The sequence below is a fragment of the Giraffa tippelskirchi genome, chromosome 9 (assembly GCF_054371585.1).
Source record: "Giraffa tippelskirchi isolate mGirTip1 chromosome 9, T2T-mGirTip1v1.2.pri, whole genome shotgun sequence".
NCBI lineage: Eukaryota > Metazoa > Chordata > Mammalia > Artiodactyla > Giraffidae > Giraffa > Giraffa tippelskirchi.
The window spans coordinates 155,329,300-155,344,258 of NC_137283.1; positions in this window are offsets into that span (position 1 = coordinate 155,329,300).

Genomic DNA, 14,959 nt, shown 5'->3' on the forward strand with positions numbered 1-14,959 from the left:
CTTAAATATAAGCCAGTATTTAAAAATCTTCACTTCTATATGATGAGAATAAAGTCCAATCCTATATCCAAAGCAAGTGGCTGAAGTTACAAGGTGATTATATTGGGAAGGATGCAATAAAGATACAATAAAAGGAAAGACTACATTTGCTATCTTCTTCCAAAATACCATTGCTGTTTATAAAAAGCCATTCAGCAAGCCAGTGGAATAAATTAAAATACTTGTTTTGAAAGTGTGTATCTTATAATGATAAGATAAAAAGTTTATAAAATGAAAAGAATTATAACTACAAAGACAATCTACCTAGATATTTCCTTGTTTCTCTAACTGGATGTACAAATGATAAATTTGAAATGATTCAGTGTGGATCCTGGATTTGTAATTGTAACAGTGATGGTAGAACCAAGTTACTTAGGAAGCATGGGTATCCTACACTGATTTTGTAGAAGGTAATCACTACAGACTCGTCCTAATTCCTATAAGCATGAGAAATGTATGCATGACCTGCAGTGGAAAAAAGAGATGCGTGTCCACTTTGAGAAGGGCACACGTGGGGCTAAGATGCCCCTGGCTGGATCAGGACATCTTTTCATTATTTCCTCTGATTTCAGATGTTGTTGAATTTTGTTTAAGAAAAAGAGAGGGAAGTTTTAGATTTAGTATTTATTCTCTACCATATTTATGACCCTTCAAAAGGATATTTTTGATGTTTGCTAAGAAAGACAAAACAAAGAAAGAAACATTCCTTTGATGTAGGAAAATCCTTTGTGTGACATGCCATTTCTGGGCTAATAAGTGCCAAAAAGTTTGGAAAATGGTAGGAAGGATGACTTCTACCACGTACTTATATTATGTCAGGTAGTGTAAGACAATAACTAAATTTCTTTTCCCTTTTTAAAACTCTTTTGTAAAAATCTGAATCCTGAAGCAACACAATATTAATAAAAATGACTCATATTCACATAAAGCTTTTATAATTTATTAGCAGTCCTTCTTACCTAGGGAGAAGGAAACCAACATTTATTATATGCTGACTACATGCAGTTCAGCAACATGGAGGTTTTATGCATTAAAAATTTACTCCTTGTGATATATTTAAGAGATGGATCTTATTTCTCCCATATTTCAGATGAAGAAACAGAGATATTAGGAGATGTGAATAGATTGTCCAAAGTCACATTCAGAAAGTGTTGAAGCTGAGTTTCCAGTTCATTCTTTTGGATTGCCTCTATTCTGCATGGCCTGAGTCAGGAGGTAGCTATTAAGATACTCAACATCTGTAACTTATAAAAGACAACACTGCAGGGTTTTGCTGTCCAAGTCTCTGTGTTTGGCATCAAAAGCACCCAAGACCTTGATTCATTCCTTCCTAGGCATGCATACGGCAAAAGAATTCATAAAAATTACAACTGTGATTTTTAAGAAGGAAATGCCCTTTATTTTCAATTATTTTGTAGATGAAATTCCTGTCTCTTTGGGTAATGATGCTGACTCATAATATAGTTACTCCAACCAGCTAAAAGCCCATAGTGGTGGAAATAATCAGAGACTTGGCCTGAAAGAGAAAAAGCCAAAAGAAAGAGAAATAAATGGCCAGAGTCTATTACAAAAAGTATTGAAGAACTTGAGACAAAAGGAATTCATAAAGTTCCTTTTAAAATAACAAATGAATGCTCATGCATTTAGAAAATAAAGTCAAGGCTTTGAGGTTTCAGAAACTGTGCTCCCATTTTGGTGGTGATTCTTTATCAAACTCACAGTGCAGCTCATAGACCCTCAAATATCAATTAGGATGCGTTTTGAGAAAACTATACGTACTTACCCAACTGGTTTCCAAGCTACTTAATTTGCCACAGTTCAAATTCCTGTACAAAAGTAGAAAATGGGAAAAATATTCCTTTTTGTAAGATTTTACCACTAAAACAACTTTGAGAAATCCTGCCATGAACAATCTCTATTTGTTCCTGGAATGCACTTTGTTTTCCCAGGTAGAAATGCTGAATCTTTTCTCTTTATCTACTTGGTTTTCCCTAATGCAGAAGTTTCTAGGAAGTAAATGGATGGTGATTCTAAAAATATTCCCTTTCACATTTCCCTGAATTTAACCTCGGGGTACACAGGACTGCACTATTAGTCAAGTCCATGCAGGACTTAAATGTTATCTGTTCTGCCAAGTACGCACCAAGTTTTGAAAGAAACAACTAGTACATTTTTCATTGCTCATGTGTTTGATGAACCATACATTGAGTGAAGAAGATGGAGTGGGATGAAATGATGAAAGACAGGAACCACAGAGGCTGAAAAGTGACCTAGAAATCTTAATTTTAGCAACCATAGCTATGGCTGAATTCACGTTTACAGCAGCAGGGGAGAAATTATAGTACAAATTACCATGCTAGGCCAGAGAAATTATTCTCTGCTGCATGGTTATTAAATGATAGATAAATAAATAACGCTGTAGGACTGATTGACAAAATATAAGTGACCTAAAAGCTAAAAGGGGCACCATGCAAATAGTACTGTGTAATCACCAGGCATTTTAAAACTGAAATGAGATTTGTCACAGTAGAGAAATTTTAACATGGTGTCTGATCCAGCCATTGCCGAAGTCAATGAACAGGAGTGCTTAATCCCAAGGATTTTGCAACTCAGAAGGCCATATATTGGTATTTATTTTAATTTTTGAGGAAGACTACTAATGACCTATGGGGAGCAGAGGCATGTGCTGGAATTGTTTTTCAAATACTTTATATTTCAGCAATTTTAAAGCATCTCCACATGCCCTAACATTTTAGCATCTGTGGGGTCTGCAATATATAATGTGTCAAATGAATTTGCTTAAACTTATGCAATGTTCTATGTCCAATGATGGCTTAGATTTGGTGAAATAGGATAGTAAAGACAATGTACCTAGGTTCTTCCATCTCTTCTCTTGCTGGTTAGAAGTATGGGCAAACTGGAAGACAGACTTTAGTGCCACCAAAGACAAAGAGTCCACGCATTGCACCCAGCATTCAACCTCCAGGGGCTCCGTTAGCTCTCTGACCCCAGACATACTCAGAATGCAAAGACGTGGCAAGCTGTGCTGTGAAGTGGACCGATGTTCACTTTTAAAATTGCCACTCCACGTGGCTATGAGCATAATCACTTGAAAAAGCATCCAGTTGATGCTGTCGAGCAATTTATTTCCTTTTTAAATTGACCAAGTCCCAATATTGACCAATAATCCTAGATCTTCTTCACAGAAGATATAGCCTCTGAATTGAATTAATGTATCTTTGACTTAGTTATCAATGAACAAGTGTTTGGGTACTTGAGAGGTATAATATATCCCATCATCTCTGTTCTCACAAAGCTGAAATCAAATTGGGACACAAGACAGACTCATAAATATTCCAAGTTGTACAGTATTTCCAAAGGTACAGTTAAGAAGTAATGGATTAAAGATTAGTCATCTGGGCTATAGAATAGGTACATTTCATAAGGCAAAACATCTTTGGAACTTCTCCAGCGGTCCAGTGGTTAAGATTCTGTGTTTCCAATGCATGGGACAAGGGTTCAATCCCTGGTCAGGGAACTAAGGTGCCACATGCCATGTGGTGTGGCCAATTCTGTTTGTTTTTTTTTTTAATAATGAGCCAAAGTGTCTTACATGGCTTTTTCTGGGAGCCAGAACCTTCACTTCTGATGAAAGTGCTGAGGCTTATGTCTTTGCCCCTCCAGAACCAGTAGAAATATTTCATAAATTTGTTAAAATGTGGTGGCTTCAAAAGCTCAAAATTACAAGTTGTACAAACCATAATAAAATATTAATTTTGGATTAAAAAGACCCAAATATTTGAAGGACAAGGCATGGGATACAACTATATCCTTTAATCTTCTTCATTAACTACAGGATACAAATGATCTTGCAGAGTCTAGTCTTGTTTTCTTGTCTCCGTTTCCCAAATACTAGCAAATTTGACAAGTGAGGACATGTCTTTCTGGACTAAATGCTACGCCCAAGGTCGTGCAGGGGCCACAACCGCAGTGCAGGGTGAAAAACAAGGCACGACTTCTGACTTGTTGATTATTTATTACAATATCAAAATCTAGAATCTAGAAATGCATTGTAAGCTTTATCCATATGCAAAAATGGAATCTTTGAGCAAACTGTGCATTTTTCTCTTTTTGCTACTTCTTATAGAATCAAGAAGAGATTTTAGTAATTTATAACTTTTGGCCTCACTTGAAATCCATTTTATCACTTTTTATTATTTGCCAACAAATTGTCTTCTCAATAAAATGTTTTAATGTGTTTTATCAAGAAATTAAAGCTTATTATTAGTGTCTACTCCTTTTCTTCTGGAAAATGTTCAGTTTACTACTGGGAATGACACAATTTGCTGCAAGTTCAGGAAACCCATAATGACGGATAATGCTTCCGAGCATAGCCCTGGAGCAGTGTCTTGCCCTTTGTGGTGTGACTATCTGATATTTGACACACAGATTGGATTGGGCATAGTTTGGGCTTTGGAACCCTGTACTCAACTTCCTTATTTGATGTGAAAATCTAGACTTCTGAAAAATTGATTTTGAATCTGCCATTGAGAGAAAGTCTTAGTAGAAATTAACAGTGAGTTGAAGGTTGTCTTGGGTTCTATCTGCTTCTACTTCTGTATTTGAGTTCCCTTCCTCTTTGCTTTTTAATCACCGCATTCCTCTCAAATGCCAGTGCTTCCATTTTTTCTGTGATTAATCCAGTCTTCTACTGATTTGCCAGGATCTCGCCCCATTTCAACGATGGGGATAGCCATCCTTTCTCTTTATGTTATGCCTTTGCGCTATGTCATTCTTTCAAAAGTTGTCCCCTGCCCCCTTCCCTCCTGTTTCACGCTCTTTTCCTGAGCCCCATCGGTATCCACAATGTTGCCTCTACAATCTTCTGGAGGGACAACCAGAAAATAGCTGGCCTTTGGGATACATAATACTGTATAATATCCAATCCCCCTAGATATTCAAGCCTTCATCTTCCATGTTTCCAAGAACATGTGCAACAATAGCATCTCTCAGTGGACACACTAGGGCGGGTGACAGGCACACAATGCCTGCTAGAAGCCCATCTGTTGACATCCCTTCAAAGGCAGTTGGGCTTCCAGGATAATGTTTGCCACTTTGGGAGTTAGCCCTATAGGCTGTTTGGGCCCAAACCCTTACAACCCATCTCCTAAAGTTACAAACATACCCCCAGATCAAATCTCCACTCCACTTTATGGAACATCTGGTCTGTTGTCTCTTATCCATTTGTTCCTAAGCCACTTACTAACTCCTACAATCAGAACCCTGCCCCCTTTTAGGCAACATTGCTCACCCAGCCTATTATTAAAATACTCTTAATGCCCCTAACAAGACCAGATAATCCACTCCTTTGTTATTACTGGGTTTCCCTGGTGACTCAATAGGTAAAGAGTCTGCCTGCAGTGTGGGAGAGCTGTGTTTGATCCCTGGCTTGGGAAGATGTCCTGGAGAAGGAAATGGCAACCCACTCCAGTATTCTTGCCTGGAGAATTCCATGGAGAGAGGAGCCTGGTGGGCTACAGTCCATGGGGTCACAGAGATTTGGACATGACTGAGTGACTAACACTATCCTTTCTCTTGTTCTCTCTGAGTTCTGATTTCCTACTAGTTAATTGGACAAATTCATCAGTTGTAATGGAGCTTCCCATGTGGCTCAGTAGTAAAGAATCTACCTGCCAATGCAGAAGACACAGGAGATGTGGGTTCAACCCCATATGTGGTGGACAAAGCCTGAAATACTTATTATCTGACCCTTTACAGAAAAATGTTTGATGACTCTTGTTCTTTAAGTTTGTGTGGGTTATTCTCCCAGTGTTCTTCTGTGGGCTTCCCAGGTGGCGCTAGTGGTAAAGAATCCACCTGGCAAAGCAGGAGATGCAAGAGATGTGGGTTTGATTCCAGGGTCGGGAAGATGCCCTGGAGAAGGGAATGGCTACCCACATCTGTATTCTTGCCTGGGAAATCCCATGGACAGAGGAGCCTGGTGAGTACAGTCCATGAGGTCACAAAGAGTTGAACATGACTGAGCTGCACAAGCATGCAACACACTGAAATCACAAGTCAGTCTATTCAAAATGACAAAAATGTTACTAGCTGCAAGTACTAATTGACATGAATGACAATTATTTCTAGTACTGTGCAACTAAAAAAAACTAACAGAAATGAAAGGAAAATAAAATGTATTCACAAATTAAGGAAGGAAAGCAAGATTTCATGCAAAAATATAATATGCCTACTGACACTAATAACAATTTCAAATTTTGGATTTGTCAAAGCAGTCTCATTGTTCTCACATTTGATATTATAAATAGAACATATTAAAAATCTGAACTGAAAAATAAATAAAATATCACTTTAATCTGTTTTATAACATGAGTTTCTATGTGACATTGGTTAGGAAAAAAAAATCTTTCCTACCCAACAAAAAGAAGGAGAAAAGGGGGGAAAAGTTTGCTAATTACTTTCTAAATTCCATTCTCACCCTACAAGTTTATCATTGTGAGTCTCTTAAATTACTCTGTTCATCTCACCTGTAAAATTGCAGTAATAATACCTGCTCTTACAGAATTATGAGTATAAAATTAGATACTGTATGAGAAACTAAAAATTCCTTCAGATTTGTAATTTATTATTACTAATCAAATCTATGGAAATGATAAGTAAATTACAAAGCCCATGACACGATCAGACAACATGTAATTTTCTCCTTCCTCTACTAACGTTTACATACTGAGTTTTCCCTATATGACTTCCTAGAGTTTTGAATCCTGGCCCAAATAGTAGTGTAGCTCTAGTTACATGGTCAAATCACATTTGCTGTCGAAAGCTGTCTCTATAGAAGTTCATGAGATATAATTCAGTTCAGTTCAGTTCAGTCGCTCAGTAGTGTCTGACACTTTGCGAACCCATGAATCGCAGCACGCCAGGCCTCCCTGTCCATCACCAACTCCCGGAGTCCACCAAAACCCGTGTCCATCAAGTCGGTGATGCCATCCAACCATCTCATCCTCTGTCGTCCCCTTCTCCTCCCGCCTTCAATCTTTCCCAGCATCAGGGTCTTTTCTAATGAGTCAGTTCTTCGCATCAGGTGGCCAAAGTATTGGAGTTTCAGCTCCAGCATCAGTCCTTCCAATGAATATTCAGGACTGATTTCCTTTAGGATTGACTGGTTTGATCTCCTTGCAGTCCATCATTACCAGGTCTTAACTCTGACATGTAATCCTATAAACCCTAATTTACCTCATACAGCAGTTGAGGAAGGACACTCAGGTTAATATTAATTTTTTGTATCACTAAGTGTTAATTAAATAGATGATGAAAAAATACTTGAAACTACCCTAGGTAAATTTTATTTTAGGAGTTTCTTTTTTTTTTTTTTTTGGTTTTGTGATTTGAATGGCATGTTTGGTTCTTTTAGGGCTTATTACAGGCATCATTATCATATAAAAAGTGTGTGAAAGTACCTATCACTAGGCCTAGATAAATTTAATTCTAGAAGATTAAGTAACACTTACGTTTAATGTTTTCCACCACAGAAAATTATCAGGAAAACAGAGATAGAGTTCATTTGATATAGTTTTAGGCTTCCTGAAAGGGAGTCTTAGCTTTAATTGATGGACAGGTGGACACACATTCTCTACCCAAGGTTTAAGCCTTATGGAAAACTCATCTGAAAGATTGGACACATGGCCTCTGTTGTAGGGATGGATGCTCCACTAACACAGAACACACTGCTCTCCCGTATGGATAGTCTACTCATTCAAAACCTGTTCTTAGTATTAAGAGGCTTTCTTACAAGGCTTATAAATATAACCTTTCCCTTTTTCTTCTCTTATTTCTATTCTAGCCTTCTTTATCCAAACATAATTTGAAGAGTTTTTTTTTTTTTTTTTTTTAGTAACTGCTAGCAGTTAGGTGGCTAAATAAGGGCAAGAAGAAAATAGAAGGAGGGAAAATAAGATGAAGATTGTGGTCAAGTTTGTAAGAAAAAAGCAGGGCATGAGTCTTGTACACTTACTACTGAAGCTGCAGTTGGGCTCTGAGTGTCTGTGTTTCTGAATCCAACAGGGAAATTTGATCTAATACCTGATTCTTAGCATGCTTCAGACAAATATAATTTTTGCTCAGAAAAGGTGTAATTATTTAGGTATCGAGACCTGAGAAAATTCATCCATAAGCATCACTCTGAAGCATCAAGTATAAGCTTAAATTAAATGGGAGGGGGCAATTCTGGTTGCTTCAGCATCATTAATGTCACCAACTGTGACCTCGAAGCTTAATGACTACTTTTTCCTTTCCTCTTTATGTGCAGCTGAAGTAGAATGGTCTGAACTCAATAAATGCCACAGAGTGACTGGTCAGTCGCCAGGTCCCAATTCTACACTGAGCTCCAACTCAAATATAATTAGCGATTAAGAGGGTCAGGCAAGCACACTGGGTTTGTATGCTTACCAGAAAAGCTGTTGCTAAGCAGCTAGCTCTTAGACTCCAAACATTATTAGAATACCAAAACAGGAAATTTTGGTGACTTACAGACAAATGAATTTGTGACCCTTACTGATAGAGCTTAAGAAATAAAGTCACTTCACAACTGTTCTTTATGTGTTGTCAGAAGAGGTAGTTCAAAGGGATATTTGTCTTTTGTTTTATAGTCATGAAAATCTTCAGATTTAGAATTGTCAGAGTATCATCAAAGGAGGTGATCAATATAATCATTGCATTTGCATGTATTTGTTAAAAGTTTTAACTAATTAAACATCAGTTCAGTTCTGTCACTCAGTCGTGTCCGACTCTTTGCGACCCCATGAATCGCAGCACGCCAGGCCTCCCTGTCCATCACCAACTCCTGGAGTCTACCCAAACCCGTGTCCATCGAGTCAGTGATGCCATCCAGCCATCTCATCCTCTGTCGTCCCCTTCTCCTCCTGCCCCCAATCCTTCCTAGCATCAGGGTCTTTTCCGATGAGTCAACTCTTCGCATGAGGTGGCCAAAGTATTGGAGTTTCAGCTTCAGCATCAGTCCTTCCAATGAATACTCAGGACTTACCTCCTTTAGGATGGACTGGTTTGATCTCCTTGCAGTCCAAGGGACTCTCAAGAGTCTTCTCCAACACCACAGTTCAAAAGCATCAATTCTTCGGCGTTTAAAATGCATCACAATTTTTGCAAATCTCTTGGTTCTTGGCAAATCTCTTACTATTTTGTAAGCTTCAAGAAAGTAGGTTGAACTTTTGTCAAGTACTGAGAGACCTTAGATAGATGCAAAGGTTCACAGCTACTCTACTTGGTCCTCCCCAGTAGCAGAGTACTAGAATTACAGCTAAACGTAATACGCTAGTCATAAATAAACCGACTTGACCTGGAGTGAGAATGTTCATGTCAGTTTAGAGAACATTGTATCATGGACCTAGCAATGATGTGGTAGTCAGCCTCAGAAGTGTCACTAAGGATTTCTGTAGTCCCCTTCGAATATTACTAGGGCTGATCTGTGTGACAAATATCATATGGATGAAGTAACAAAGAAATGATTGGTCCCTTCTAAAAATAGATTATAAAATATTGCAGTTTCTCCCTTTGTCTGTCTGTCTCTCTCACCACTCATTCTGGAGAAAGCAAGCTAACATATCATGAGCAGCCCAGGGGATAGTCCCACATAATAAGAAAATAAGGCCCTCTCTCTAACAATCTATAATTACCTTAGCTCTACCAATAATCACATTTAATGAATTTGAAAGCAGATCTGTCTACCTCAGTTGAATTATGGGGTAACAGTGGCCTTATAAGTGACCCTGAGACAGAATACCCCAGCTGAGTTAGCACAACCATTAAATTATCTATACTAAAAGATACAAAAAGAACACAATAGATCAATTAAAATGTTACCCTAAAAACATTCAAAATAACAGAAAAAAGGTAGGAAAGAGGGAAACAGGATATACATTCCTCTCAAGTACACTTGGGACATTCACTATGGCAGACCACATCCTAGGAGGGAAAAATATTTTAACCTGTAAAATAATTTAAATTATAAATGCAGGTTATCGACCTTAAAAGTAAATTGAAATAAGTAACAAAAAGATAATAGGAAAAGCCCTAAAAACTTGTAAATTAAAAACCCATGTCTAAAAATTCACGAGGTAAATAGGAAGTCTTAATGGAAATTATAAAGTAGCTACAGTTGAAATGAAAAATATTACATACTAAAATTTGTGTGATAAGGCTAAGGCAGTGCTGAGAGGAAAATTCATAGCATTATTGCTTCTATTCCAAAAGAAAAACAAAAGGTCTTAAATCAATTATCTAAATTTCCATCTTAATAAAGCAGAAAAATAAGAGTAAATAAATCCAAAGCAAGTGGAAAGAAAGAGATAATAAAGATTATGACAGAAATTAATGAAACAAACAAAAAACAAATCAAGAAAATCAATAAAAGTAAAAGTTGGTTCTTTGATAGGATCAATAAAATTGATGATAATGTAATTGATGAATTCTAATGATACTGACAAATCGTTGACACAAATCACCAAAACCAGGAGTGAAAGAAAGGATACCAATACTGGCCTTGGCAACCATTAAAATGCTAATAAGAAAATATCCCAAATCTGGGTACATAAAGTCTCAAATTTAATGAAATAGACCAGTTCCTTGAAAACCACCAACTATCAAAAGTCACCTAGGTTGAAAGATATACTCTGAATAGTATTATAACTATAAAAGAAATTGAGGTTCATAGTTGAAAAAATCTCCCAGAAAAGGAATTTCCATATCTAGATGGTTTTACTGGTTGACTCTATCATTTAATAAAGAAATAAAATCAATTCTGCAATATTTTCAAGAAACTAGAAAAAGGAAGAAATATTTAATAATTTGTTCAAGATGACAGCATTATCCTGATAACAAATAATGCAAAGACATTACAAGAAAAAATAATTATGGTCCAACATCGTCATGGACATAGATACAAATACTATTAACTAAATTTTAGCTAAGTGAGTTCAGCATCATATAAAATGTATGCATCATAACTAATGAGATTCATCACAGAGATACAGAAGTGGTTTAACACTTGAAAAATCAGTGTTATTCACCATAGCCTAAAAAAGCAAAATCTCCTGGGTTTATCAATTGATGTGGAAAAAGATATTTAACAAAATTCAACTCTATTCATGATTTTTTTAAAAATTCAGCAAACAAGAAATAGAAGGGAAATCCCTCAACCAGATAATGGGCATTTACTAAAACCCACAGCTAACTTTATATTTCCTGGTGAAATCCTGAAAATTTTCTCCTATAGTCAGGAATAAGATAAGGATGTATATTCTCACAACTTCTGTTAAACACTGTAGTTAAAGTTCAAGAAAGTGCAGTAAGACAGGAACAAGGAATAAAAGGCATCCAGAATGAAGTATAATAAATAAAATAACCCTACTCAGAGACATTACTTTGTCAACAAAGGTCCGCCTAGTCAAAGCTATGGTTTTTCCAGTAGTCATGTATGGATGTGAGAGTTGGACTATAAGGAAAGCTGAGCACTGAAGAATTGATGTTTTTGAACTGTAGTGTTGGAGAAGACTCTTGAGAGTTCCTTGGATTGCAAGGAGATCCAACCAGTCCATCCTAAAGGAAATCAGTCCTGAATATTCATTGGAAGGACTGATGCTGGAGCTGAAACTCCAATACTTTGGCCACCTGATGTGAAGATCTGACTCATTTGAAAAGACCCTGATGCTGGGAAAGATTGAAGGTGGGAGGAGAAGAGGATGACAGAGGAGGAGAGGGTTGGATGGTTTCGCCGACTCAATGGACATGAATTTGAGTAAACTCCGGGACCAGGAAGTCTGGCGTGCAGCAGTCCATGGGATCTCAAAGAGTCAGACACTACTGAGCAACTGAAATGAACTGAACTGAACTAAATTCTCAGATAACATGATAATCTGTATAGAGATTCCCAAGAGACTTGAATACATAACACGTAAGAAGAGAGAAGTGTTGGAGAAGACTCTTGAGAGTCCCTTGGACTGCAAGGAGATGCAATCAATCCATCCTAAAAGAGATCAATCCTGGGTGTTCACTGGAAGGTCTGATGTTGAAGCTGAAACTCCAATACTTTGGCCACCTCATGCGAAGGGTTGACTCATTGGAAAAGACCCTAATGCTGGGTAGGATTGGGGGCGGAAGGAGAAGGGGACGACAGAGGATGAGATGGTTGGATGGCATAACTGACTCGATGGACATGGGTCTGGGTGGACTCCGGGAGTTGGTGATGGACAGAGAGGCCTGGCGTGCTGCAATTCATGGGGTCGCAGAGAGTCGGACACGACTGAGCGACTGAACTGAACTGAAGAAGAGAGAAAGATATAGATTGTGGAGATCAGTAAATTTGTATTATCAGGCTTATGAAAAATGGTTGACATCCTGGCTATTAAGGAAATGCAAAACTAAATCATGAGAAAATATCACTACATATCTGTGAGGATGGTTAAGATAAAAATAAAAAAGTAATGATAATTCCAAATGCTAATAATTAAGCTGAGCTGTTGAACTCTCATACATTGCTAATTGGAATGCATAATAGCATACTGCAGGAAAAAAAAAATGTCTGGCAGTTTTTCATAAAATTTAAGGTACTACTGTATGATTCAGAAATCTCATTCCTGGACATTTACTTTAAAGAAATAAAAATAATGGTCATGCAAAACCCTGCATGTGAATGTTTGTGGCAGGCAGCTACACTCAGAACTTCCCAAACTGAACATAAAAACAACTGTCCTTCAATAGATGAATACATAAACAAACTGTGGCATGATATGTAGTGGAATATTCCGTTCTATTCTGTCACTAGTTGTGTCTGACTCTTTTCAACCCCATGGACTGCAACACACCAAGCTTCCCTGTCCATCACCAACTCCTGGAGATTCCTCAAACTCATGTCCATTGTGTCAGAGATGTCATCCAACCGTCTCATCTTCTGTAGTCACCTCCTTCAATCTCCCACCTTCAGGTCCTCCCACCTTCAATCTTTCCCAGAATCAGGGTCTTTTCAAATGAGTCAGTTCTTTGCACCAGGTGGCCAAAGTATTGGAGCTTCAGCTTCAGCATCAGTCCTTTCAATGAATATTCAGGACTGATTTCCTTTAGGATTAACTGGTTTGATCTCCTTTTAGTCCAAGGGACTCTCAAGAGTTTTCTCCAACACCATAATTCAAAAGCATCAATTCTTCAGTGCTCAGCTTTCTTTATAGTCCAACTATGGACCTGACTACTGGAAAAACCATAGCTTTGACTAGATAGACCTTTGTCGGAAGTAATGTCTCTGCTTTTTAACATGCTGCCTAGGTTGGTCACAGCTTTTCTTCCAAGAAGGAAGTGTCTTCTAATTTCATGACTGCAGTCACCATCTGCAGTGATTTTGGAGCCCCCGAAATTAGAGTCTGTCACTTCCATTGTTTCCCCATCTATTTGCCATGAAGTGATGGGACCAAATGCCATGATCTTAGTTTTCTGAATGTTGAGCTTTAAGCCAACTTTTTCACTCTCCTCTTTCACTTTCATGAAGAGACTCTTCAGTTCCTCTTTGCTTTCTGCCATAAGGGTGGTGTCATCTGCATATATGTGGTTATTGATATTTCTCCCAGCAAACTTGATTCCAGCTTGTGCTTCATCCAGCCCCGCATTTCACATGATGTACTCTGCATATAAGTTAACTCTGAGTTGTCTAACTCAGTGGAATATTACAAAGCAATAAAAAGGAACAAACTATGAATACCAGAAAAATCTTGAATTAATATCAAAGGCATTAAAACAAGTCAGACGCAAAATGCTACATCCTGTATGCTTCTATTATGTGGTGTACTTGAAAAGATAAAACGGTAGGGCTGGAGAAGAGATTGGCGGTTGCCAAAGTTTAGGAGTTGAGAAAGATGTGATGACAAAGAAGTAGAAAAGGGATGTGAAAGAAAATTTTGAGGGTGAGGAAACTGTTTGTATTCTGATTTTGTGGGAAATCTATGCCTGTTTTAAAAAATACACAGAACTATATGCTCAGATAAAATTTTTTACTACAACTTAATTTTTTAAATAAAATTAAACTACAGAAAAAAAACTATAAAGAGTGAGATAACATACATCTTTAGAAGAAACAAATATTAGCCAGAAGTGCCAAATGGGGTCCCCTGGTAGCTCAGCTGGTAAAGAATCCTCCTGCAATGTGGGAGACCCCTATTTGATTCCTGAGTTGGGAAGATCCCCTGGACAAGGGATAGGCTACCCACTCCAGTATTCTTGGGCTTCCCTCCTTGGTGGCTCAGAGAATAAAGAATTCACCTGTAATGAGGGAGATCCAGGTTCAATCCCTAGGTTGGGAAGATTCCCTGGAGGAGGGCACAGCAATCTACTGCAGTGTTCTTGCCTGGAGAATCCCCATGGACAGAAGAGCCTGGCGGGCCACAGTCCATGGGGTCGCAAAGAGTCGGACACGACTGAGCAACTAAGCAAAATAGGTGGCAAATAAAGTGTAATGATATTCAGAAACATTTAAAATAAACCTTTGTTGAAGACTGGAATTTTTCAGAATCTTTAATGAGTAGATGCTGTTGAATCCCAGTCTTGATTTTGGGTTTACCTGAAGCTGTGGACATTCCCAGTGTCTTCCCTGCTGGCAGAAGGACAGTGACAGGTTGAGTGCAGCTGATAGAATGGAGTCAAGTCATAGGCAAAGCCAGGCGTGTGCCTGACAAGGCAGCTGATGTGAAGCAGGCAGGCTACCCACCTGGGATAGACTGCCTCTGCAGGCCACCAAGAACTACCATGGAGACAGCATGCACTCAGATTTGCCTGAAGGCAGATCTGATCAAAATCAGCAGGCTTGGGCCATTCACTTTAAAATTAGGAATCACCCTTAGAA